Source organism: Schistocerca nitens, chromosome 1, assembly GCF_023898315.1.
Source record: "Schistocerca nitens isolate TAMUIC-IGC-003100 chromosome 1, iqSchNite1.1, whole genome shotgun sequence".
Taxonomy (NCBI): domain Eukaryota; kingdom Metazoa; phylum Arthropoda; class Insecta; order Orthoptera; family Acrididae; genus Schistocerca; species Schistocerca nitens.
This window is the reverse complement of record NC_064614.1, coordinates 1,271,946,120-1,271,961,594: the sequence shown is the minus strand read 5'-3', so window position 1 is coordinate 1,271,961,594 and position 15,475 is coordinate 1,271,946,120.

Genomic DNA, 15,475 nt, shown 5'->3' with positions numbered 1-15,475 from the left:
AACTTGAAATTAAAAAATGAAAGAAATCAGTTAAATATTTTATGAAATGATTTGTGTAAAAGAAATAAGTAGATCAGAGAAACGGTCTCTAAATCACGAACAGAAAATGAGGTGCACCAAGCGTTTCCATAGTATTTTTTATTTCATGCTTTTAGACAAATCGTTACAAAAAACGTTTGAATTTCTTTTCAAAAATTTTCTAAGCTTTACTTTTACAAACCATTTACAGTAATTGAAATGCTTGGCCTTCACATTGACTGCTGATCAATTACTTTCGCAACATTAAATATCAGCAACATTTCATGGTTAATTGTAATTTATTAGGAATTAAATGTGTTGATATTTTGGGGTAGATGTGAAGATCAAGTTCTTTGGCAAGACCTTAAAAATATACTTAGCGATGCAGTATAAACAGTATACGTAAAACTTAGTATACAGAATTGTAACTGAGTCAGTAAAAATATGAGAACGCCTCGAAATCGAACCCAGGACCTCTGGCTGATACTTAATCATCAAAGGTATACGCTACCCCTACATCACAGCTACTTATGCCCAGAGGTATCAATCTGCATACTTACGGTTGTATTTAGCGTTGTTAGCCATGTAGTAGTCATTCCTCCGCATTTATTGGCTGTTAAAAGTTGTTAATCATCTAAAAAATATTTGTATTTAATTTACTGATGAGATAGTCGAATGCTCCTCTGCTCATTCACGTGTATTCGAAGAATTTGTCTGGTGATCTTCGTAGTTGATATTTATGAAATTCTCCATGGAGATTTCTCCCTTTGTAAATTTCATGCACTGCATTCCTTTTTGCTTTATTTTCTTTAGTAAACCTAATTTTGTCGCCTTACTCTCCAACTACAGTATTCTACAGGTTAGGGACGCCGTTTTACAGAAACAACTGGTCGGCTCAGAGCAGCCATCTTGCAGCGCAACATGGTCGTTCGCACGCAGGGCGTGCAAGCTCTTCGCCCGATGCTGCTACATGACGCTGGAGTGTCGGGTATCCAGAAGTCGCTCGCTGTCGCTCGCTTCTGTCGCTCATGCAGGACACGGCCTAAGGCTCATGTCATCATCTGTCGCAGACACCATCGGTATGTAACGGATGGGATTCAGTCTCTTGAAACTAGATTTGAGCTTGCTGCACATGTCAATGGCGAAGAGTTTTGATCCCACCCACTATATGCTGTGGAACAGTATTCATTATTGCCATGTGCAGTTAGCTTTAACCCGGTTTCAAGAGTTTAAATCCAGTCCGTTACTTACCATAGATAGGCTTTTGCTACCAACATCTGTAGTAAGCACGATTCTGGTTTCAAGAGTTTCAGCCCATCCATTTCTTACCGTAGCATGGTGTTTGTGGATGCGAAATGTTGGCTGGCAATAGCGATAAAAATTTCCCAAAGAAAGAGATAATTATTTTAATATCGAACATAAATTGAATCTTACACAGTATCGTTTTACATGGTGTTACAATGTGGATGATAAACATTAGAAACAGGGAATAGACAAGAGTAAAACTGTAATACATGACTGTCTTGGAGACACCGAGGGGTAAGCTGAGCTGCCTAATTGGGAAGTCTTTGCTTCCTTCACATGCGTTGAAACTTTCCTTCGCGAAATGTGGAACTTGTGTGTTACGTGTGTCTCTCGAATATAGGCGGTATGGTTTTAAATTATGTGTGTATGTATCATTGGATCATATTTGTGTTGTATGGCGACACGATAAAGCCTACCATACATAACGCGCAGAGGTTCCGCGCGGTTTGAGGCGCCATGTAACGGATTGTGCAGCCCCTCCTACTGGAGGTTTGAGTCATCCGTCGGGCATGGGTGTGTGTGTTGTTCTTAGTATAAGTTTGTTTAAGTAGTGTGTAAGGCTGGGGACCGATGACCTCAGCAGTTTGGTCCCTTAGGAAGAGTGTCACGTGCCCTTACTTCATGAGACACTGGAAAGAGGTTTGGAATTTAATCCACAACACTGGCGAAAAACCTGGTGCTCAAGAACTGTACGACAACACTGGTCCTCTCTGTGCCACTGAAAACTCCTTCCGCCTAAATTTTGTATATAATGGTGCAAGAAAAAGGATGTTGGTAGATCTCCTAAATTCATATGACCCCATGCACACTGTGTTTTTTTCTAGCTGGGGTGCAGGGGAACAGTAGCACAGCCATAGACAATATTTTTATTCATTCTTCATTACTAGATGGCCATTTTGTTAGTAAAAGCGTGAATGGCGACTATGATGCACAAATTTTAACACTAAATGGCTTTTGTATTCAAACCAATGTAATATTTAATTACAAACTATGTAGGAAAGTTAATCCAACAGTAATAGAGAATTTTTTAAACCTTGTCAAGGAACACGAGCGGCAGGATGTTTACAGTGTCGATAACATAGATGGTAAATACAATGCTTTCCTTAACACATTTCTCATGCTTTTTGAGAGTTGCTTTCCATTAGAACGTTCTAAATGGGGTAGTAGCAGTAATAGGAAGCCTGGGTGACTGACTAGTGGGACAAGGATATCTTGTAGAACAAAGCAGGAATTATATCAAAATGTTAGAAGTAGTCACAATCAAGCTACAGTAGCCCATTACAAACATGATTGTAAGGTGCTTAAAAATGTTATTAGTAAGGCAAAGAGTATGTGGTATGCAAATAGAATAGCTGATTCACAGGATAAAATTAAAACCATATGGTCAGTTGTGAAGGAAGTGTCTGGTCAGCAGCACAAGGTCGACGATATAAAGTCAGTTCACAGTAAAAATATTTCTGCTACTGATAAATCAGATATATGTACAGTATTTAACAATCATTTTCTGAGCATTGGTGGTGAATTAAATAAAAATTTAGTTTCTACAGGAAATCATATAACTTTCATGGCAAATGCCTTTCAGAGATTGAGGTCTGAAGTACTCCTCTGTGATACACACAAGAGGGAGATTGAGTCAATAATTAAATCACTGAAGACTAAGGACTCTCGTGGTTATGATGGGGTGTCTAGCAGAATATTAAAGTACTGGGCTGCACATGCTAGCCCTGGGACAAAGGGATAATGTAGATAATTTTAGACCTATTTCTATGCCATCAGTGTTCGCAAAAGTTATTGAAATGGCTATGTATGTAAGAATAATTGATCATTTTAGATCACACGATTTGCTACCAAATGTACAGTTCGGCTTCAGAAGTCGTTTAACTACTGAAAATTCTATGTTCTCTTTCCTCTATGAGGTACTGGATGCTTGAAATATTTTTTGATTTAACTAAGGCATTTGATTGTGTTATCACAAAATACTGCTCCAGAAGTTGAACCATTATGGAATACGAGGAGTAACTCACAATTGGCTCACCTCTTACTTTAGCAACAGGCAGCAAACGGTCATTATTCGCAATGTTGATAACAGTTGTGATGTGGGGTATGAGTGAGATACTGTCAAGTGTGGGTTGCCCCAGGGATCAGTGTTGGAGCCACTCCTGTTCCTTATTTATATAAATGATATTCCCTCTAGTATTACAGGTAACTCTAAAATATTTCTGTTTGCTGACGACACCAGGTTGGTAGTAAATGATGTTGTGTGCAACATTGGCTCGGTTTCCAACAGTGCAGTACATGACCTAAGTTCATGGCTTGTAGAAAATAAACGAACGCTAAGTCAAAGTAAGACTACAATTTCTGACACACAATTCAATAAAACCTGACGTTTTAATTTCACAGAACGGGCATGTGATTAGTGAAACTGAAAAGTTCAAATTTCTAGGTGTTCAGATAGATAGTAAGCTGTCGTGGAAAGTGCAAATTCAGGATATTGTGCAAAGACTTCATACTGCCATTTTTACTATTCGAATGCTATCAGAAACGAGTGATCGTTTGACACGAAAATTAGTCTATGTTGCTTATTTCCATTTGCTTATGTTGTATGGTATTATATTTTGGGGTAGCTCTTCCCATTCTAAAAGGATGTTTCAGGCTCAGAAACAGGCAGTTCTGGCAACAAGTGGTGTAAGTTCGCGAACCTCTTGTCGACCCTTTCATTAGTGTGGGTATTTTGACATTGGCCTCTCATTATATACATTCCTTACTGTCATTTCTTGTTAACAATATTAGCTTATTCCCAAGAATATGCAGCTTTCACTCTGTTAATACTAGGCAGAAGCCAAACCTGCATTTGGATCGGACGTCCTTAACTCTTGTGCAAAAAAGGTGTGCAGAGTACTGCTGCATTCATTTTCAATTAGCTACCACTCGAATTCAAAAATCTTAGCAGTAATACACTCCTGGAAATGGAAAAAAGAACACATTGACACCGGTGTGTCAGACCCACCATACTTGCTCCGGACACTGCGAGAGGGCTGTACAAGCAATGATCACACGCACGGCACAGCGGACACACCAGGAACCGCGGTGTTGGCCGTCGAATGGCGCTAGCTGCGCAGCATTTGTGCACCGCCGCCGTCAGTGTCAGCCAGTTTGCCGTGGCATACGGAGCTCCATCGCAGTCTTTAACACTGGTAGCATGCCACGACAGCGTGGACGTGAACCGTATGTGCAGTTGACGGACTTTGAGCGAGGGCGTTTAGTGGGCATGCGGGAGGCCGGGTGGACGTACCGCCGAATTGCTCAACACGTGGGGCGTGAGGTCTCCACAGTACATCGATGTTGTCGCCAGTGGTCGGCGGAAGGTGCACGTGCCCGTCGACCTGGGACCGGACCGCAGCGACGCACGGATGCTCGCCAAGACCGTAGGATCCTACGCAGTGCCGTAGGGGACCGCACCGCCACTTCCCAGCAAATTAGGGACACTGTTGCTCCTGGGGTATCGGCGAGGACCATTCGCAACCGTCTCCATGAAGCTGGGCTACGGTCCCGCACACCATTAGGCCGTCTTCCGCTCACGCCCCAACATCGTGCAGCCCGCCTCCAGTGGTGTCGCGACAGGCGTGAATGGAGGGACGAATGGAGACGTGTCGTCTTCAGCGATGAGAGTCGCTTCTGCCTTGGTGCCAATGATGGTCGTATGCGTGTTTGGCGCCGTGCAGGTGAGCGCCTCAATCAGGACTGCATACGACCGAGGCACACAGGGCCAACACCCGGCATCATGGTGTGGGGAGCGATCTCCTACACTGGCCGTACACCACTGGTGATCGTCGAGGGGACACTGAATAGTGCACGGTACATCCAAACCGTCATCGAACCCATCGTTCTACCATTCCTAGACCGGCAAGGGAACTTGCTGTTCCAACAGGACAATGCACGTCCGCATGTATCCCGTGCCACCCAACGTGCTCTAGAAGGTGTAAGTCAACTACCCTGGCCAACAAGATCTCCGGATCTGTCCCCCATTGAGCATGTTTGGGACTGGATGAAGCGTCGTCTCACGCGGTCTGCACGTCCAGCACGAACGCTGGTCCAACTGAGGCGCCAGGTGGAAATGGCATGGCAAGCCGTTCCACAGGACTACATCCAGCATCTCTACGATCGTCTCCATGGGAGAATAGCAGCCTGCATTGCTGCGAAAGGTGGATATACACTGTACTAGTGCCGACATTGTGCATGCTGTGTTGCCTGTGTCTATGTGCCTGTGGTTCTGTCAGTGTGATCATGTGATGTATCTGACCCCAGGAATGTGTCAATAAAGTTTCCCCTTCCTGGGACAATGAATTCACGGTGTTCTTATTTCAATTTCCAGGAGTGTACATGCACTTTCAAATCGAAACTGAAGAGTTTCCTCATGGGTCACTCGTTCTATTCTGTCGAGGAGTTTCTTGAAACAGTTAGCTGATCCTTATTGTATTGCTGATTGCGTTTACTTAATCTTATTGTCTGACTTTTTTGCGTTAACAAACATCTATTTTTATCTGTTATTACTTTTATGTTGTAATTTCATGTACTGACACGTTTCATGACCTTGGAGATTTGCTCTTCGATTTGGTCCTACGGAACTTGACGTGTAAATAAATAAATATATAAATAGTTACCATCCAAGGTTGAACAATACCGCACAGGAGTGCATAAGCGACTCAATCCACGTAGGCGAGCTGGGAGAACAAATGACTCTGTAACACTCTGGTACAGATTACAGAAGGTTAGAGGAGTTACTTATTAACGTGTTTATGAATCGAATTGTGAGGACAGGGCTGTAGCATCAGATCTGTGACATCGGTAAATAGTTCATCTCATAATGGAACGTAGAGATGGAGGTTAGAAATAGTAGACCAACACCACGAACTGAGTACACTAACTTTGTTCAAATTAATGTTGAAGTAGATAAGAAATGAACAGCAGAACGTAGACTAGGTTACAATGTAATGTCAAAGCAGTCTCAGGACAGCTGCTTACAAAAACAATGGTTTAGTTAGGTTTACTGTATATCTGTAAAATACAGATTTTTGTAAAGGGTAGAACTCCCATGTATAAAACAGCATCAACGTTTTTAATTACTTTACAAGTGAGTTGATGTGCTCATTATTAGACTTTAAGCATATGAGCGAGAGAAAGTTCAGAAAATGTTTGGAATTATGTTTATAGATGGTTGGGTGTCGCTGAGTGCTCTCACTATCAGACACTGCAAGAGTATAGTCTGGGCAATTTGCGCTCCATTTGAAGGATAAACCAGTTTTCCTCGCATCTCAGTGTTTCTCGCGTGATTTCTCCTGGGCTGTGCGCTGTACAGTGATATAATTATGGAGCTATATTCAGTCGTATATGTGGATACTGTCTGTGAATAGAGTTTGTAGTAAATACGTAATGAACTGAAACGTCATGCCTGATGTGTCAGTCATACTACACGAACAGCAAAAATGCAATGAGTGATAAATTTTTCTCCTGCCGTTATTTGTGGTGGGCTCAGCCAAAAGGAATTCCCTAAATCTTTGAAGTGCTGTGGTAGTTGTATTGGAACGTGCCAAGTGCGTTCATGCTCATATACTGAATGAATCTATTCTTGGTATTTGCTCTCGATCTGTTATGCCATCCCAAGAAGAATACACAGTTTCTAACTGTAACACACTCATGTTCATAAATTAAGGATAATGCTGACACATGGTGAAACAACACCCTGGTGGGCAGTTTAAATCACCTCGCAGAATGACCATGCGGTGCATTTGACCTGGCCGGCCGCGGTGGCCGTGCGGTTCTAGGCGCTGCAGTCCGGAACCGCGGGACTGCTAAGGTCGCAGGTTCGAATCCTGCCTCGGGCATGGTTGTGTGTGATGTCCTTAGGTTAGTTGGGTTTAAGTAGTTCTAAGTTCTAGGGGACTGATGACCTCAGAAGTTCAGTCCCATAGTGCTCAGAGCCATTTCAACCATTTTTTGCATTTGACCTGCGGTCTGCGGGGTGGTGGGTGGAAATTTTTCTGTTGTTGCTGTTCACAGCACAGGCTCTCTAACTACAACGTTGGCAACCAGAAAATTGATTAGCAAAAACGTGATGCCTATAATTAAAGTTCACTGTGCCCACTCTGATGGAGAAATAGAGTTATTTGATCACTGAAGTTCATTACGCTGAGGATTGAGGATGATGTCTGGGATTCATAGAAAATGCAGTTTACTATAAGAATTTTCACTATATTCTGAAAACGATGAAGCATAAAGTTCCAGACAAAAGTGTACCCAAGCAATGCTACTGTCAGCTCTTATAGTATCACAGCCGTTCAGAGTCTGTTGCGCTGATCCTGTTACTCCTAGATAATGAAACTGTTCGATAATCGTTATCAGTGTAAATGTTCAAAATGAATGCTCAACAAAATTTGATGTTAATACTCATCAAACGCCACGCTAGTAATGGTACAAGGTATGTCCTGCGGCGACACGTGAAAATACGACATACGAAAACTGAGAATAAATCACTGAGGTCGTTCCACAATTAACACTTTACCACAATGCGAATTCATTGTTACGTGCATACCGAGTTACGTAATACAGCATCCAAGGCTGTTCCTTGCAACTGCACAGACGCGACGTGGCTTCCACCATGGAGTGCGCGTGAGTACGAATCTAGAAGAGAACTGGGGCCTAACTCTAGCTCGCAGCACTCTTATTTATACAGCCACTGTGCGGACCACCGAAGGCACAGCCGACAAAATTTGCCTTCCTGACTAGTCGCTGGGGCTAGTAGAGTACCACTTCAACTTCCTAAATAATTAATTGCCTCATTCGCTGAAGGCCGATGAAGCTCTCAATTTAATTGTGCAATCAGCACACAGGTAAGTATCTATAATAAAATTCTGATGTGACTAGGTTAAATACTTTTGGCGATAGAATTATTTTAGTTGCACTGCATGCAAGCGATGAGCTCTGAACGTGCCCTTTGGAGAGACGCTACAGCTATAATTTTATAGCTACCTTTTGGAAACTTCTCACATCTTTGTTATTATAGCGTATCTACATTCAACGTAAATCTAAACATTCTAGCTTTGTCTAATCACTTACTTAATCTATGTTGCTTCTGTACTTTTAGAACACAAAAACAGATAATCATGAATTTCAACCAAAATATTATTTTGTGAGATCCAGCATGGTGTTCCATTAAATTACAATGAAAATGTAATCCCAGTATAAATTTTGAAGTTTCTAGCTCCTTCCTGTTGCACTGATGTTTTTAACGAAAAACATCCAAATTTCGAAATCTGTTAAAGTTACTAAACTGAAACTTAACACATTATCATTTTAGCATCACTTCTGACATGCTATTAATTATTCAGATAATTTACTTTACTTTTAAGGTATTGCACAATATTTTTGACATCATAGCTAGTTACAGCTGACTAGGCTGACACACAATGGAAAGCATATGAAATCTATATGGCATTGGTAGACTGATTCCCTACAGGTCGTCGCACAGTCGCACAGTGGCGCTGGCAGGAGTCCACATACGCTCAGGTGTGCTGCTGCATGTCAGAGTACGGTGCAGCGAGTAAGTGTACAGAAGTTGTCAGACATGCTCATGGTGACTGTATGTTGAAAATGGCTCAAAGAACACATATTGATGACGTTATGAGGGGTAGAATACTAGGGCGACTGGAGGCTGGTCAAACACAGCAGGTCATAGCACGGGCCCTCCGTGTGCCACAAAGTGTGATCTCAAGATTATGGCAACGATTCCAGCAGACAGGAAACGTTTCCAGGCGCTACAGTACGAGATGTCCACAGTGAACAACACCACAAGAAGACCGATATCTCCACCAGTGCCCGCAGACGGCGACCGAGTACTGCAGGTAGCCTTGCTAGGGACCTTACTGCAGGCACTGGAACAGTTATCTCCAGACATACAGTCTACAGACGACTGAACAGACGTCTGGAGACCTACAAGGTGCATTCCACTAACCCCTGGTCACAGGAGAGCCCGTAAAGCCTGGCTATGTTCATTGACGAGTCCAGGTATAGTCTGAAAAGTGATTCTCGTCAGATTTTCATCTGGCGTGAACCAGGAACCTTAATGTCCTTGAAAGGGACCTGTATGGAGGTGGGACCTGTGTGGGGTGGGATTATGATTGGTGCACGTACACCCCTGCTTGTCTTTGACAGAGGGACTATAGCAGGTCAGGTGCATCTGGACGTCATTTTGCACCAGTATGTCTGCCTTTTGAGGGGTGCGGTGGGTCCCACCTTCCTCCTGATGGATGATAACGCACGGCCCCACCCAGCTCCCATCGTGGAGGAGTACCTTGAAACAACAAGTATCAGACAAATGGAGTGGTCTGCCTGTTCTCCAGACCTAAACCCCATCGAACACGTCTGGGATACTCCTGGTCGATGTATCGCTGCACGTCTTCAAACCCCCACGACACTTGAGGAGCTCCGACAGGCACTGGTTCAAGAATGGGAGACTATAACCCAGTAGCTGCTCGATCACCTGATCCAGAGTGTGCCAACCCGTTGTGCGGCCTGTGTACGTGTGCATGGTGATCATATCCCATACTGATGTCGGGGTACATGCGCAGGAAACAGTGACGCTTTGTAGCACATGTGTTCTGTTCCGGGACGGTTTTCTCAACTTCTCACCAATATTGTGGACTTACAAATCTGTGTCGTGTGTGTTGCCTATGTGCCTATGCTATTAGCGCCAGTTTTTTGGAGTGCCACGTTGTGTGGCACCACATTCTGCAATTATCCTTAATTACGAGCATGAGTGTACTTGTCTTACTGTGTTTGACTTGCAACGTAAGATTACACGTCTTAACGACAAATTGTAACAACATTTACAATTTTTAATTTCCGTCAGTAATTGTATGAAACATTGAAAGTCAAATTTTTGTTGGCCGTGGAAACCGTTAAATAGGATACTTGCAACTGGGGCCGGTTTACTGTGCCCCTCGTTTGTCGATTGGTATTATACAGTACAACCGAATTAAAGGAGGAGAAGACGTGTTGGGTAACAGTTTCTTTGGTTAGCCCATGAACCTCTAAGATGTACTGCAGTACTTTGTATTGTAATTACAGTAAGTACTTTTAAAAAGTTTTGAAGTTCAAACGAATTCAAAAATATCTTTGTAGGCTATACTTACGTTCTTTATGAAAGTAACAATTACCTTTTTAGGATTACATTAAATTCGTATGCAATACGGTGTACGTAATACAGTAGTTTGTTGCATGCGAATGACTCATTCAAAAAAGTCGGTAATTTTTGTTTGTTTCTTGTGTCTCTGCCACGTTTTCGAGCAGCAATGTCCCGCCATAGTTTCATTAGAAGGACAACGGCTGCCGTTGACACAATCCATTGTTCAACAAATCCTGGAGAAACCTGCTATAAAAACAAGACATGTACTCTGATTTCTGTGTTATACTATACCAAGTAGGTTTTTGAAAGATAAATTGTTAATACAGACCTACCACCAGTACTCGAAAACCATCCCCGCTGTGACTCTGTATTTCACATTATCTACTTCGCCTCTTCGATATCGTCAGTTGTTTCACTGGAACACTGTTTCCACAATTTCTTGGTCCGTTATTTCTTGTGAATCGTCCGCCACTACCCTTTCATCTACATCGCAAGTATCCATGTCTCCTTACCCGCGAATTCTCCTCACAATATCTGTCAAGTTCTCAAAATTTTACGAATCACTTTCTTCATGCCAATCATACAACTTTCTACAGCACCTATGAAGATTTTCTGCTTTGAATTATCAGGCCTGCATTCACCAATAAATTATGTATTTCATATTTACTTCCCTCATCGCATCATTCGCATTGTTTTTTGCATGTCGCTATTTTGCAGGATCGTTCTCACAAACATCTCCAGGTAGCGCCATTTAAATGTTGTTATGCCTTGAGCCAGTGAAAGATAGAGACGTAACACTTGGGGGAAGAAAATGCACAACAATATCGCAACTTTTTAACTCGCAATGACATGTAGGCGCATTGAGAAATCATGCGATGTCTTTGTTAAGCAGACCTTTTTAGTTACAACTTATCAACTTTCGCTACGAACTGATCACTAAACCATCTGGCAATGAGTTCACAAGTTATCCAAAAATACCGTTGATCAAGAATACCCTCCCAAAACACATTAGTGGCAGTCTACGTGTGCCGGAAGCGTTTGTTTTTTCATTTTGTGTCCAGAAGCAGGTGTTTTATTTGAGGGAGCTGAAAGGTTTTGGAGACAACATGTTGAAATTAACTTCCGTTTCAGGCAATTGTAAAATATAAAATCGATGCTTAGTGTAGCCTTGGGTGTAATCTCCAAATTCTGTTTTGAAAACATATCGCGTCCGGGTCTGCAAATAACTTTAGTCCACACACATTCTATTGCGGAATGCCATATCTGTTTCTAAAACCGATTAACCACCCACTGCTTGAAGAAAAGTCTTTTCTTTCCTCGCCTAGCAACAACCAATATTTTAGCTTCTTTTTGCAGTTTCAAGACGGAAAAGGCATCTCTTTTTCTCGGAAGTGTTCACTGTTTTTCCCATTGGATTTCCCACAGATTACTCTATAAATTTAGATCAGACTCCACCCATTCTGAATCGACAGAAGCACCAACTCTGTAGTTAGCTGCAACGTTTTCAGTAAAATTTCTTTCTCAGCTTCATGGGTAGTAGCTAGCTGGTCAGCGAAAGTAATCACATGCTCCCGTTTAGTCGCCATAGCACAAAAATGCGTACGCAATGGAAAGAAACAGCCACTCGAATGCACTATTTTTGGCATCGTAGCTTTGCTTAGACAGGTGAGTCTGTGGGTGGGAAGACAACTCCATGTCAGCGTTCACCTCTCCCCGCTAACCAGCACACCCTCGCCTCGAATCTCCGTCCAGTACATGTTCCTTTTCTCCTTATTATTTGAAATTTTTCGGTAGTTTGCAGAGGTTTTGGTCGACTAAGATTTTACTATAAATGGCTCGTCTAGACTAGCTTTTTCTTCACGTGATCTGCTCGCAGCCCATAACCGCTGTTGATTTGCTATCAGAAGTCTGACGCCAAGGAATGAATAACCGAACGACCAGTACTGACCCTCAGTTCTATGCCAGCTAAAGTAACCACTACAGTAGACCTGACACCATTTACTGTTATTTATATCGCTTTGCTGGTGCAGTAGGCGATACAGTGACACTGTACCGCTGGACCAGACACGCCCGATCCGTGACAGTGCCCAGGGTTCAGGGTATTTAGGGACAAGATCGGACACCTGACATGAGAACGGCAGAGGAGGTTTACTGAACTATATTTGCACTGTCAGCTCGTAGCTAAAAATAGTGAGGGACCTGACCCAGAAAAGTTTTAGCCTCAGTTTAGATATGATGTAAACAGAAACGAACGTGTATAAAAACAGAATTTTCAGAAACTTGATAGAATCCTAAAAGAACAGAATCAAACATTTTTACTCACTTGAACCTAAATTGTTACAGTTCTAGTCTGATCTAAGCATTTAAATGTTTCTCCTTTTTTTTAATTTGTGCGAAAATATGAAAAATTTGTTCCTTATTCTCTGGATGATGACAGCTGAGAACATTTTTCTCCACTAGTCTTTTCGAATTCATGGTGATTTTTCGTAAACTTACTATTTTTTCAGCGTTGAAAATCAACATTCTGCCTCTCGTGTAGTCACGGGAACTGTTAACAACACTTTCTATAAGTTTCGTAATTTCACAAACAACATCTGTAATATTTGTGAATATCAGACCCACAATAGAACACTTTTTGCTCAATTTCAAGCTTTTCTTTGTCATTCTAGAGATAAGTTCAGTGGTCAGTGCTACCTCTTCTATACGTTGTTCATTCTTGAATGAAGCATTCCTTGTTGAACAATTTAGCAGCTACTGTGTGCTCATTGGAAGAGTATTTGTCCATTATCACACACTTCCCTTGCTTTTGGCATGGGTGTATTTGAAGGATTCTCACACAACTTCGACTTTCTTAATCCTAAAATGAAACTAAACTAAAATCTGCCCGAGCAGGCCATGAAGGTCCAACCGTACCGACGAGTCGCCATGTCATTCTCAGCTCACAGGCGTCATTGGATACGAATATGGAGGGGCACTGGGTCAGCACACCGCTCTCCCGGACGTATGTCACTTTGCGAGACCGGAGCCGCTACTTCTCAATCAAGTAGCTCCTCAGGGCTGAGTGCACCCAGCCTGCCAACAGCGTCAGGCAGACCGGATGGTCACCCATCCGAGTGCTAGCCCAGCCCGACAGCGCTTAACTTGGGTGATGTGACAGGAACTGGCGTTACCACTGCGGAAAGGCAGTCGGCAAATCCTAAAAACACACTTATGAAATTTCTTATATGTGCTTTACCTTTAAATACACTAATTTATTGAGAGTGCATTTGGTTGCAAATTATTTCAGCATGAGGTATAATTTCATTAGAATAACCAAAACTTGAAATTAACATCATTCAGGTATTTTAAATTACTGTTGCCTCTGCAGTGGTTTGATCTGAATCTGTTACTGATGAATGAATTTTTAAAGGTTACAAATTTTCGTGAACCCTATGGTTTATAGTCACAGACATTATTTCTTGGGGATAGAGGGCCACGGTTCAAGTTTTCTTTCTCACAAAAGAATTGAAAGAAAAGTAATCGGAAAGAACAGCTGGAAACAGAGTTATAATCTCATTCTACAATTGATCACATTCAGTAAAATCAAACACAGTTTTTAAACACAACACAGCTGGGTTAAAAAATAAGACTGCCCGTCTCCCAGCAGCAGTCACCTCGCCAGATTTGGCACTGCAGAAGCGACAGTGTTGTGTCTCCCTCTCCCCCGGGGCACCCACTCTGACAGCTTCCTGTGCGCGCATGCGCTCAACAACCGAAAACCACGCTGCTGGAAGTGTGAAGCGGAATTCCACGCGAAGTTTTTTCTATCTTTTTCATAAATTGATGGATGTCTTCTGACATTAAGCATAATGATTACACTCTGAAGGAGAAAATATCGCAACACCAAAAACTAATTAATGTAGAGAAATGAAATTTCGGGAATGTTTTTGTCTAGGGTAGACATTTAAGTGATCCACATTGCAAGACCATAGGTTAATGTAATTTTGAAATGTTGGTACATTAATAAACGGTGTAACCACCACAATGTGGAATGCAAGCGTGCAAACGCGCATGCGCTGTGTTGTACACGTGCCGGATATCAGTTTGTGGGTTGGAGTTGCATGCCTGTTACTCTCGGTCGGTCGGTACAGGAGCGGTTAACACTGTTTGTGGATGACGCTGGAGTTATCGTCCGATGATGTCCCACGTGTGCCGGATTGGAGACAGATCTGGTGATCGAGAAGGTCAAAGCAACGCGTCGAGACTCTGTAGAGCATGTTGGGTTACAGCAGCGGTTGTGGGCTAGCGTTATCCTGCTGGAAACCACCAATGGACTGCTGTACAGGAATGGCAGTACAACAACGACTCGTTGTCACAATACTGACACATGAATTTGCAGTCAGGGCGCACGGGATAACCACAAGAGTGCTCCTGGTGTCACACGAAACCGCACCCCAGACCACAGCTCCACGTGTAGGTCAGGTGTGTCCAGCACGCAAACAGGTTGGCTACAGGGCGCCAAATGGCTTCCCTATAACCAACAGTTGGCCGACAGTGGTTCCGAGACAGAACCAGCTTTCGTCAGGAATCACAACAGACCTCCAGCTGCCCTCCAGTGAGCTCTCGCTCGACACCACTGGAGCCGCAAATGGCGGTGGTTTGTGGTCAGCAGGAAGGGCGCTGCAGGGCGTCTAGCTCGGAGCTGCCCTCGACGTAACTGACTCGTTACAGCTGGCTGCGTCGCTGTGGAGTCAACTGCTGCTCAGACTGCTGCTGCAGACGCGGTTCGACGCTCCAGAACGATACGCCGGGAACGCCGGTCTCCCCTCTGGGTACTGCCACGCGGTCGCCCGGAGTCCGGTCTCGTTGCGCCCGCACATTGTCGCGACCACCGCTGCCAGCAGTCGTTTTCAGTGGCCGCAGCCCTCGTGCAGTACTGTAGGAGGAACATCCCGCTTCTCGTGGCCGTATTACAGGACCTAGTTCACATTC